We start from the raw sequence: 12416 nt of genomic DNA on the forward strand, positions 1-12416 counted from the left end.
CTACACGGGAGAAGAGGTGTCTGTTTTGCTACAGTATTCGCTAATCCCTGACTCTGTGTTCAGGTCGCGGTCAGTGTGGAAAATACTCGACTCTCCTCTTCTTCATCTCGCCGGTCTCCAAACAAACCCGGACCTCGGCAACGAGATAACTTCGCCCGCGCTCTTATATCCCGCGTGCACAGTGGAGACAGCTGCCAGGTGCCACAGGTGAGTGTGACAGTGTCAGAGGATTACTGCCTTATCAGACGTCTAATATAAACGTAAGAAATTGAACATGGTAGTGGTTACTTGTTGGATTTAAATTCTCCTTTCAAGTAAAAAAAAGGAAAAAGATGTATTCTTCTCCCCTTGTTAACATTAAGATCCTTGTGCCATTTGGAGGAATAAATTATCTAATCTGGATTGTAGACTTAATGACTTTGCTTTGTCTTCATCTGATAAGTCAGCTTTTCTGCAACAGTCATTAATTTCTTAAATTCATTTTCTTTGTTGCTGACATCAAGTTTTACTAAATTTAAAGGATGGATTCCTGACCTTATATTTAAAACATTCCCATTTTCTACACTAAGTAGTTAGTTCTGTATCATTTATAACCACTAAGGTCTTTTATATTCTTCTAAATTTAACAGATCAGCAATGAACATTCAGTGCTTTTTCCTGCATCTAGGTTTATTTTCTGGTTTCAGTAAATAATTTCAATTTTACCAGTGCAGCGGACATTGAAACATTTGTCACAAAATTTATGGAGTCACCAGCCAAAGATCTGTTCTGGATCATGATCTCCCATTGGGTTTTATCCAAGAAAATTGTCTCCTAAGTTTTTTTTTTTTTTTCTCTCCAAATCAATAAAAGAGTTGACATTTATGAATTCCTTCAGTGCAGTGTTGTAGTGGTAATATTTATGAATAGATGGGTATCTGTCTAACCACTCATCTGGTGCCAAATTAAAGTCTCCACCTATTACTGTAAACCCTATACGTTTGCTTATATTCAGCAGTCCTTCCTGGAAGAGTTTATTTTGTTTTGAGCTGTATTATTATATCCACACATATTAATCAAAATTGCCAATCCTCTAAATTTACTAACACAGCAATCCAGTGACCATCCTAATCAATTATTAATGTCACAACCTGCCTAGGGAATCTATAAAAACATATGCAGCTAGCTGCCTCCTCCTGGCAGCTAGCTTTAGCTCTGAGCCTGGCCGTCTGGGAGCAGGCAGCTGCTTCCATCAGAAATTAGTTCAGAAAAGCTTGAAATTGCAAAATAATGTGTATTGCACTAAGGAACTAAGATTAATATTTTGGTCCAGACACAGAACAAGATGCCATCATCCAGCATGCAACAAAAGCTGTCACTGAATTCAATGAAAAACAGGCTCAATAGGTATCACACTGAGACAGAAAACCTTGAAATAAACGTAGTACAAATATCTGAAATAAAACAACTGAATCTAATGTTACAGCCAGTGCTACTTTCAAAAACTGAGTTATATAGCATCTTTACGTTTTCTATATGTATGCAATGAACATTAGCACTCCCATAGAAAGGTTTCAAGTAAATTAAAATAATCCTTCTTGGGCAAATATTCAGTCAAAATATCTTAAAGTTGATCTGTGGCACTCAATTTGTTTATGCAGGACCAAATAACTTCTAGATGTGATAGAACTAATCAATACTGCACAGAGTCGAAATTTGGAGATATTGACATTTCAATCCAATCCAGTGAAAAATAAGTAACTGGTAAAGCTTACAAAGAATCGTAAACATGATGGAAAATTATCTCCGAGGGCCTTGCAGTTATAAACCTCAGTCAACCAGTCAAGTTGCACAAATATGGTCACAATCTTGCTGATTTAAAGCGTTGAATAATGGCCATAAGTGTTTTCACTCGTTGACCTTTGACCTTTTGGATATAAAATGTCAACACTTCATCATTTTGTCCCATTTGTGTTGAAGTGTGTCGTAAATTGTGTGTGAATTCTTTTTACGTTACAGCAAGGAATGCGTTTTGTGAGGTCACTTTGATTGTTGACCTTTTGACCTTTACACCAAAATGTAATCAGTTCATCTTTTAGTAAAAGTGGATGTTTGAGTAAAATTTGAAGAGATTCCTTCAGGGGGGTCTTGAGATCACATTTTAGAGGCCGAAATCATTTTTTATGAGGTCACAGAGATCTTGACCTTTTTGTTTCATTAATTATTTAAGGTGAAACCTGGATATGAATGTTTTCTTTTTATTGTGCAAACACGTAGCCAAATAACGGCAAAATATTTTTACAGTAGTTCCTCACAGTGGGTGTCGATAGTCGTGATGTTAGCTTGTTATAACTTTAAATGAGACTTTTTCCTCTGTTGTGTACCGTAGTGAATTCCCCCCCTGACGGCTGCACACTTCATGTTTCCAATGGACCAGCACATTGTGAATGACAGTATTCTGATTTTGGAAATGCTCTTATACTGATGTTTGTAACATACTACTGTCTCAACATCAGAACTGGGAGCAACTCTGGACTTCTTGTAGAGGTAGGACTTTAAGTGTTAGTATTCAAAGTCATTCTATCTTAAACCAAAGAGTGGAGGTTCGGACACATTGTAATGATTATTGTGTCACATTCAGTTTTGCAGAATGCCCCTCCCTAAACGCCCAAACTCGCTCTCAGCCAGGCTGTGGCATGTTTACTTCAGCTCAATCTAACTGGCATCTCTCAACTCTGTCACTCTTGTGTGAGCCTTTTTCTATTTTGTGTGTGTGTGTGTATGAAATAACGTTGAAACTATAAACAGCTGCCCAAGAAACTTTTAGTAGCCAAGTGTCCAATTACTTTTGAACCCCTGAAACATTACGTGTTTAAAGGCCTATATCTGCCACATAGTTCTTTCTATACTGATGTAAACCTGCTCAAATTAAAAATGAGACTTGGCACATCAACCCTGCCTACAAAGCTCTGAGTGGCTTGTTTGTTTCTCCAACATGCATCAATATAATCAACTCTCCATCGTCAGTTCATATTCTCAGTACATTTAAAACACACATTTCTGTGAAAATATGGTTAAATACGCTGCTTTTCTTTGTCACTAGCACAGTTAGCAATTCACATTTGTCATTTACGTCCCACATGTAGCAACAAATGTAGCTGTGTTGCCCAAAGAAAAAGAATTATACAGAAGATTTGCATCAAGTTATGGTTTGGCAATTGAGAATGGAAGTTCACTCCATTCATTCAGTCCATTAAGTTTTTGTGTTGCACCTCCTTAAATGAAATCATATGCAATAGGGCTATAACCAAATAATCCTTTTTAAACAAATGATGTAATTCTTCCCCTGGTAAAGGTTTATTTTTTTGGAGGTATGTGAGTTTTTCCTTATCCAGCTTGGCAGTGGGTGTTGTACACTGAACAGATTGTAAAGCTCCCTGAGGCACATTTGTGATATTGGGCTACATAAATAAAACTGACTTGACTTGATTGTGGCAATTATTATTTTCTTAATGTGAAAACTGTTACAATGTAAAGTGAGTAAGGCAAGCCCCCGAGCCGTAACAGATACAGTCCTGCCTCTGAGCGCTAAGAGAATTTCTCTCTCCCTTTATGTTCTATATGTAGAAAAGATGTATATGCAATAGCCTTACAATGAGGGCAGGGTTTTCTGACTGCTGGCTGCAGGCGGAGGCTCTGATGGGACGTGGTCCATCTTACTCTGCAGGCTGGTGCACCTGTTCCCTGCAGGACATGTGACCACTTGGCACAGTCGCTGCTGCTGCTGCTGCTGCTGCTGCTGCTGCTGCTGCTGCTGCTGCTGCTGCCCACACATGGCTGATTCTGCATAATGGCTTTTGTTGTGCTCTGTATCTAAAATGGTTATTGGGAGGTATTAGTGTCACCCCCCCAATTTTTACTGTGATGAGCTTGGTTGAGAAAAGTGTGCAGTCAGTGCCTGGAGACCAAATAATAATCCGTCAATGTAATGGTCCATACCATGTGAGTTGGCTGGCTGACTTATGATTCTCTGTCTCTGTGCCAAAAGGAAAATTAAACAAACAAACAAAAAAAAAAACCACCACAGTGATGTTGGCCTGTTGGACTCTCTGTGGTCGTCTTCAAGCTTGTGGGTTTTGCCAGTGTGACCCCACTGGGCAGAGGATTGGAGGTGCAACATGTCAATGAATGTCCAGGCTGGGTTGGCAGATTCATTAACCTGTCCCTGTTCCCGAGGTGCATGTCAGCTGCCGTCGACCGTCAGCTGCCAGGTGGTGACATCAGAGAGCTGCAGTAGGATGCCAAACAGCCACCTGAGAGATGCCAGTGGAATGTGTGGTGTGTTTGTGAGAAACGGAGAAAGTGTGAAAATGTGTGTGTGGGTGATGAATACTAAGGGGGGAGGGAAAAAAAAGAAAAAGAAAATTAAGCTCCAATTTAGAGACAAGTGACCCACCCAAAAAAACACTCCTCTGGGTCTTAAATCCTCTGTGGGAGAGAAAAAAATGGCTGCACAGAAATTGCCTTTTTTTTTCCTCAATTGTTTCCTCTGGTGCCAGCGCTGAATGAAACCATTTTCCTTCTATACTGTTTGAAACAGCATGCTTCTGGAAATGTAGAGCAAAAGGATTAGATCCATAGGGTGGATAAAATAATGGAAACACATGTACCATGTCACATGTTGTCTTTGTGAAAGCAATAATGTTCAGGTTTTTCTTCATGTATTACAAATCGTCTACTTTTATTCTGAAAAGTGTCTTCTGTTTATATCTCCCTGCTGTATAGGTTTTGTTGAAACAAAATAAGAGGCTGTCAAGTTAAACGTCATGAGAATCCAACATTATCAGATGGACAAATACAGCATTTTATTTCCAGGGTTTCCATTATTTTGTCCATCTCCCTGTATCCAGCACAGATTTGATACCATCAGGTCACACTGTCTTTGCTCTTTCATTTAATTGATTAGAGTGAATGACAGTTCAATATCCACATGTTGAGCTGCCGGATTGAGTTCATATTGATGATGAACACTCAGCCTCCGCACACAAATCTTTATTTCTATACTTGTGAGGACACTCACTGACATAAAGAGTTCTAGAGATGCATTGATTGATTCATTGATTGACAGAAAGTTAATCAACTATTTTGATTGGTCATTTGCAAAATTTGCATCTGCAGAAATGGCAAATATTCTCTGGTTTCAGCTTCTGAAACGTCAAGATTTGCTTTTGTTTTTTGTCATACACACCGCCATCTCTCTCTCTCTCTCTCTCTCTCTCTCTCTCTCTCTCTCTCTCTCTCTCTCTCTGTATGGGCTGGGTATTGCCACTGATTTCCCCAAAATCAATTCAATTCTTATTGACAAGGTCCTGATTCATTGTGATTCTCAATTTAATTCAATATCGACTTAGTTGGAGATATTTTAGTAATAATACCAATAATTTTGCTCGGCTATGAGTCAGATTCTCAGAGAACTAATGCTGTGAACTGTACCTCTAACCTGGTGCATTATTAAGATTATTAATGTTAACATTACGAATGGACCAGAAATGCAACAACACATCTGCCTTCAGACCTGGGGCTTCTGTGGAGCCCAGATCTCGTTGTTGGAGAACGGTGGTCGGCTTCAGCAAACATCCATGGGGACAGTAAAATGAATCGAAATTGGATTATTTAAGTGAAGATCGATTTGGAACGTAGAATACATTTTTTTTTTTTTTTTTTTTTTTTCAATCCAGCCCATAAACAATATGAAATACATTTTTAAGTTTTCTGATGACACTGTGATCCTCAGCCTACTGCACAAGGACACAAATCCCTCAGTCTATTTCACTGAGAGAGAGAGAGTTTTGTGCAGCGGTGTGATGCTGCCCATCTCATTTTAAATGTGAGAAAAACTGAGGACACTGCTCTGGATGCTGGGTCAGTGGGGGGTTCATAGTCCAGTGGTTTTACATGATGAACCAATCAATCAGGTCTACTCCTACAAGCGTACCTTTGTGTTCACTTGGACAACAGCCTATGCTGGAAGGCCCGTGTTGAAAGTTTGTGTTCTTGTTCACACAAGAGCTTATACTTCCTACTCAGACTCGGGTTGTGTGGGGTGGACCTGACGATGTTCTATGATGCTGTATTAGAGAAAAGGCTCAGGTATGGGACGTCAGCATGGTATGGCAATCGCACTCTAGAGTTAAAAACTTGCTCTTGTACAGCAGCCGTGAAGGGTATACAGAGGAATGAACACTGGATCCCAGTCAATATGCGGTCTGTTCTCAGACAAGCACAGAGGATACTGTCTGACCCGTCTCATGTTCTCCAGGCCGAGTATGGCAAACAATATAGAGAACCCTGATGTAAACTCAACCATTTTAAAAACTTATTTGTGCCGACCTCAGTTCAAATTGAGTTGGGTTGGGTTTCACTCCGGTCCGCCAAGAACCGAAATCTGAGGCTGCTTTGAGCTCAGGCTCATCTGACTCTGACAGTTGAGGATTAGAAAAATGTAGCCTGGTTTGATGAATCTGTATTTCTGCTGAGGCAGCAGATGGTAGGGTCAGAAAGTGGCATCAACAGCATGAGTCCATGAACCCAACCTGCCTTGTGTAAACAGTCCAGGCTGCTGCTGGTGGTGTGATGGTGTAGGGGAATGTTTTCTTGGCACTTTAGGCCCTTTAATACCAATCAATCATCGCTTGAATGCCGCAGCCGATCTGGGGATTGTTGTTGGACATGTACATCACTCTATGACCAGCATTTGAATGTCGCAAAGCAAAAAAGTCCTCTCTTACTGGTAGAACAGGATATTGGCAGCATCAATGTGCAGAAATGATGCGATGCAGTCAAGTCAACTGAGTCTCAAAGGAAAGTCTCCAAAATCTTGTGGAATCCATGTCACGAAGAACTGAGGCTGTTTTAAGAACAAAGGGAGGAACTATTAATATTCCTAATGAAGTTCTTGGTGAGTTTGAAAGTTTTGAAGGTTTCTCTAAAGGTTGCTGTGGAGTGACTAAAAAATTAATATAGAAAATAATCAGCAGCCTAATCAATAATGAACATGATCATTAGTTTCACCCCAAAAGTATTTCCTGAACCTGAATCGAACCACATCCAAGTTTTAATCCTCAAAAAGTCCCTTTGAAGATTCAAAGATGTGTATGCTCAGTATATGACTATCACACACACACACACACACACACACACACACACACACACACACACACACACACACACACACACACAGAGAGAGAGCGCAGACGGTGTACTCCCAACCAAAATTCATTTCAGTCATGTAGCTTTTCGTTTTCACGCCCTGTGCAGTGTCTTCGCCGCAGTCTTCAGCCTGTCCCTGTGCAGGTGCTGTAAACCTGTAAACCTCACTGATCCCCTCAGCAACAAGAGCGGAGCATAAACATGACGAGAGACCTTGCAACAATGAAGCTGTTTGTCTTGTTTGGAGGTAAACAAACTGTAGCTCTGGTTTGTGTCTGCTGCCAGCGTCACAGGTTCAGGGAGGGCTTTACCTGGGATGGAAGTAGGGGAGCAGAGATGAAAGTTGTTGCCAAATCTTCCTGTGATGCTCAACCCCCCCCCCCCCAAAAAAAAAAGCTTGCAGCTATTTTCCGGATTGACTGATTTCACAACTGGGATGCAGAGCAAAACTGTGCACAGCCAGACTGTAATTCCTCGCATTCCTGGCTTCGATGCCCACACGCAGCGCTGATCTCGCAGGAGCACTCATGAACGAGATGAGAAAAAAAAAAATTACGTTTTATGCACTTTTATGCAGTACGCTCTGCAGCAGGTACAGAGATGCACACTGACTCATTTCTACTGATTACTGTACCTAACGTGAGTTATTGGTTTAGAGAGGTGATGGAGGAGTGAAGCTAAATTAGTACTGGAAGTGATAACGCCCCGAAGCTGGGAGGAAAGAGAGATGTTGAAAAATGACCTTGTGGTCCATTCATTACCCCATCTGTCTCTGCAGTGGGATGTAGCATTTGAACACGCCATCAGCTCAATGCCAGTGCAGCTTTCTATGTAAACACACCACTATGATTAAAATGTTGATGTTTTTTTGTCCTTGTAGACTCAGTGTGTTTAAAATGTGCTTTCTTTCTTTCTTTTTTTTTTAAATCTGTTATTGTCTGCTGTGGTGTTTGTGTCTGAGTTTTGAGGGCACAGAGGAGAGAAAACTTTTTCTAACCTTCTTATAGCTGCTTTTCTTTGAAAGAAATTGTCAGTTAATGGAACGTGGTGGCTTTGATGCCCATGTATGTGTGCTTGTGTTCCAGTGACATTGCAGGAAAAGGCATCAAACAAGCACAAGGACAAGGAAATTGCTTAAAAGGCTGTCTGAGCGTGTGGCGAATGCCTGGCCCGAAACCGATTTGCAATTACTTTGTCACTTTCTCATTTTTTGAAACTTTAATACCCATGTTCCCCCGCCCTTTTTTTTTTTTTTGTTATTTAAGCACTTTTAAATCCCCATGCTTCAGATGCAGGCCTATATACAGGCATAAGATCAAACTTACTTATTGTAAAAACTGAAGCCTCAGGCTACATAAATGATTCATGTTGGACAACTTGTTACCACCAAATATCTGCAAAGCAAATGGGGGGGTGTAAATGGCTTCTCTCAGTGTGTGTTGGATCCATTAACCCTGCCAGGAGAGTGGGGCGGGGGTCCGTATCACAGCACAAGCCTGCCGTGGCAGTGGGTCGAATATAAATCAAGGAGCATTTCCTGAATAAACTACTAGTTTGTTTTTTTTGTTTTTTTTTAGCAAAATGTCAGATAGCATAAAGTGTATATATACGTATATATACTGTATAAGCGCACACAAACTTAATGGATTAGTATGGAAATGAAAAGGGGGTGGTCTGTTCCTTCTACATGATTCTGAAATCCTCTGTGAGCTGCGGGAGGAGCAGCGAGGTTATGTTACCTTGCTTCACACCCGTGTCCCCATCAATATGTACGTGCCATCAGCAGTTTTATTTATGATGCTGTCATCAGTATTGCCTCCACTCACTGAGGCTGCCAGCCTTTACAACCTCCGTCAGCTGGTTAAGTAGATTGAATAAAACGCAAATGGCTCACTCACGCTCTGCGCAGCAACCATAAACTTCAATGTTCGTCAAATGAGCTTCTTGGAAAGATTCCCCCGTTTTTGCAGCAGCTACTTTAACGGCTGAATGTGGAGGCTTGGCTCTGTGTGAGAGGGAGGCGTCGGAGGTAATTTAACATCGTTTGGTCTCCCTTCTCTGCTTTATTAGGAGGAGGAGAGGACCCTCCATCACTGCCGGCTCCGTCTCTCCTACTCATCTCTCTCTGTCAGCTGAGGTTAACTTGTGACACCATTAACCCATCCTTTCCCCTTACAAGGAAAATGCAGGGAGAGCATCCCAGCGTCACCTTCAACTACATGACCTCATGACCTCGAAAGGCTGATATCAACAGAGATCTGTTGGACAAGTTTAGCGAGTTGAGACAGTCTTAGTTTTGCTCTTAGATCAGGCTGGAGGTGTGTCCAGATTTTTTGCTTCACTTTATGAATGCAAATGTGAGCGCTGCAGCTTTTTTGCAGTCAGTGTTCAGCGTACTGATATCATGGATGTGTTATGAAACTGAATGCGAGACTCAAAGATGGCATCCATCTATTACAGTGAGACTTGCTCACCATGTGCATGCGCCAAAAATGCATCACTCTGCTACTTTCCTGCACAGTTAACATGTTTGTGTTGCACACTGACAATATACAGTACGTTGCCCTTTAGTGTCTATTCTCTCACCCTCACACTTCACAGCTTAAACTGAAATATTTTCAACTTCTGCAAGTGTGTCTTTGTCTTAGAGTGAATCCCAGTCTGTTTGTGTCCTCTAGTATCTTTTCAGTGACTTTCTACACTTTTGCTGCGTTGTGAAAATTTGCATCGCATTGTCTGAATACAACAATGCAACATTTGTGCTAAAACACCAGTTTCACACCTGAAAAGCTGGCTATCATTGCATTTCCATGGAAACAATTAATGCCATCTGCTGAGTTGTAGTTTGCTAAAGATATTGTGGAGTCATAATTAACAATGTCTTGAGGAAACCTTTTGAAAAACTACTGGTAAAACATCCTAAGTTCCTTACAGGAAACACTTTGCTGAATTGAATGGAATTCAGTTCATTTTTTTCTTATCCTCATACTATTCTATCTCACTTTGTTACCTGAAGTGTGTTTGACTGTTTGCTCTGAGTCATATAGTCACAGTCTTTGTAAAACCATCTCCAGGATTGAAGTGCATTGTTGGAGAAGTAACTGAGGTGCAGTGTCTGTATGTCTGATTGTTTTGTTGGTCAGTGAATGAAACACTATCAGGTTAGAGGAAGAGACCTGAAGAGAGAGCTTGATTTTGTTCTACGCCAGATTGCACTTTGGTTGCTTCTTGACTCCTTTGATCACATTTCCAATAAAACCAATTCCCGAGGAGTTCTCCAGGAGGGTTTGCCCAGACCACACTTAAACACACACACACACACACACACACACACACACACACACACACACACACACACACACAAGAACTGTCCAGTGGATTAATGCTAAGCTGATGAATCATATCAAACGATTACCCTGTTTTTCCCATGGAAGAGGATGGAAAGCTGCAATGGCGGAGGCGACAAAGTCTCAATCCCCGCAGACGATGAGAGCATTTTCTGGCTGCAATTTCAGACGCTGTGTGATCTGCCCATCCTGTCTCGTTGTGCGGGAACACAGACACGTCTGTCTGCCGGCCACCTCCTGGGACGCTGCACAACACACATCAAAAACAACCGGCTGCTCGCTCTGTAAACACGACAACGCGAAATAAACATCAGATGGTTGTATTATGCAACTGTGATCTGTGCTGGGTGCTCGTAGTTCTCGAGATTTCTCAGACCAACACGGGGCTGCTGCGCGGCTGTCAATGATGGCTTTTATTAGTGGTTAATACATAATTTCTTAATGCTTTAGATTAGTAATAACTCATTGTTAGCCCAGTTTTTAGGGTGACTTTCTATAATAATATTTTTAACACAACATGTAGTATATAAGTACATCCGTAGTTGTAAATGTTATATGTGTAATCATTTTTTTAATACTTTTAACATTTTATCAAATGACTGTGTAATGTCAAGGAGACACTTTCAACTTGTTTTCATTGGTCAGCAATTGATTTTCTTGATGGCAGTGAAACACATTAAATAAGACGTCAGACAATCCTGTAATATGAACTGCCTTTCCCAAACACTGTTAATGCTGTCAAACTGTAAAAGACAAACTTATTTTAAATCGGCATGAAGAAACTTGCTAGCCTAGCAACAGTAAGGCTGCCAACATCCCATAATGCAACACTCTCTGTTTGTGATGCCCTTTGCATTTAACAAAAATATCTGATAGTGAGAGTAATACATGATGTTAACTGTCTATTTCAAAGCCTGCTTTTTCAAACCCCTTATTCCAGCAGCGGCGGTGGCAGCAGCGGCGGTGGCAGCAGCGGCGGCAGCAGCAGCAAACCAGACAGATAAAGTTAGCAACCAGCTGGTGAAGCAAAGCAGCTAAAGAGTCAGATGTTTGTCTGAGAACTTACATTCACCAAGTGTACAAAGTTTATGCTCATGTACCTAATATTTACGCATATTAACATGTCAGTTCAATGTGATTGTCGGGACATTTTTTGCCCCTATTGCCCATAAAAGGAATTAATGCAGCTTTAAAGGAGCTATTTATGAGTTTTGCTATTGCTACATAGCCAATGTTAGACCCCTGGCCTGTCTCTATGTTTTCTATTTAAGTTATTATTCTGTTTTCCCATTTGTGCAGTAGGTCCCTGGAGGGTGGAGCAACACCTTGATCACCAAGTTGGAAACACCTTGGCCCAGTGCTTCTGCCCTATAAGACGTCGCCTCTTCACGCTGTTTTTGGGCTCTATCTCTCTCAGCTACTCATCATATTTTACTTTTGTGTTCATGCAGACAACTGCTCAAACTTCATACACCCATTCATGCAAACATGCACCCACAACACTGATTGTACTGATGTCCATACCTCACAGCTTATCTTAGTCCTTTTGTTTTGGTTACATCATTTTGTTGTTAATAAATGTATTATTATTTGCCCAACCTGTGTTCCCTTGCTTTTTTTGTCATGGCTTTATAGCTATGTTGTGACAGGCATAAAAAGGTCTTCGTATTGTAAGGCATAAAAGTGTTGTAGTGTAGTAAGGCATAAGAAAGTCTTTGTATATTAAGGCTTAAAAATGTCATAATAAACCAAGGCATAAAAAATTCACACTGAATAAAAGGCATAGTGTACTAAAGCATAATTTACGGTAGTAAGGCCTAAAAAGTCATACCATAGTAAGATATAAAAAGTCTATATAGAAAGGCATGAAAAAGTCATTGT

At 40.8% G+C, this 12416-nt stretch overlaps 1 long non-coding RNA gene across 1 annotated transcript; it reads left to right on the forward strand.

Moving 5' to 3' along the window:
* Positions 1–12133, forward strand: LOC147819202 (uncharacterized). The gene is made up of 3 exons (XR_015437142.1): positions 1–207; positions 2369–2526; positions 11835–12133. It is a non-coding gene; the product is annotated as an uncharacterized LOC147819202 (long non-coding RNA).
* The last annotated feature ends 283 nt before the right edge of the window (positions 12134–12416 follow it).

The sequence above is a fragment of the Seriola lalandi genome, unplaced genomic scaffold, assembly GCF_002814215.2.
Source record: "Seriola lalandi dorsalis isolate HSWRI2012SDOR001 ecotype SW California unplaced genomic scaffold, Sedor1 jcf7180002054245, whole genome shotgun sequence".
Lineage (NCBI taxonomy): Eukaryota > Metazoa > Chordata > Actinopteri > Carangiformes > Carangidae > Seriola > Seriola lalandi.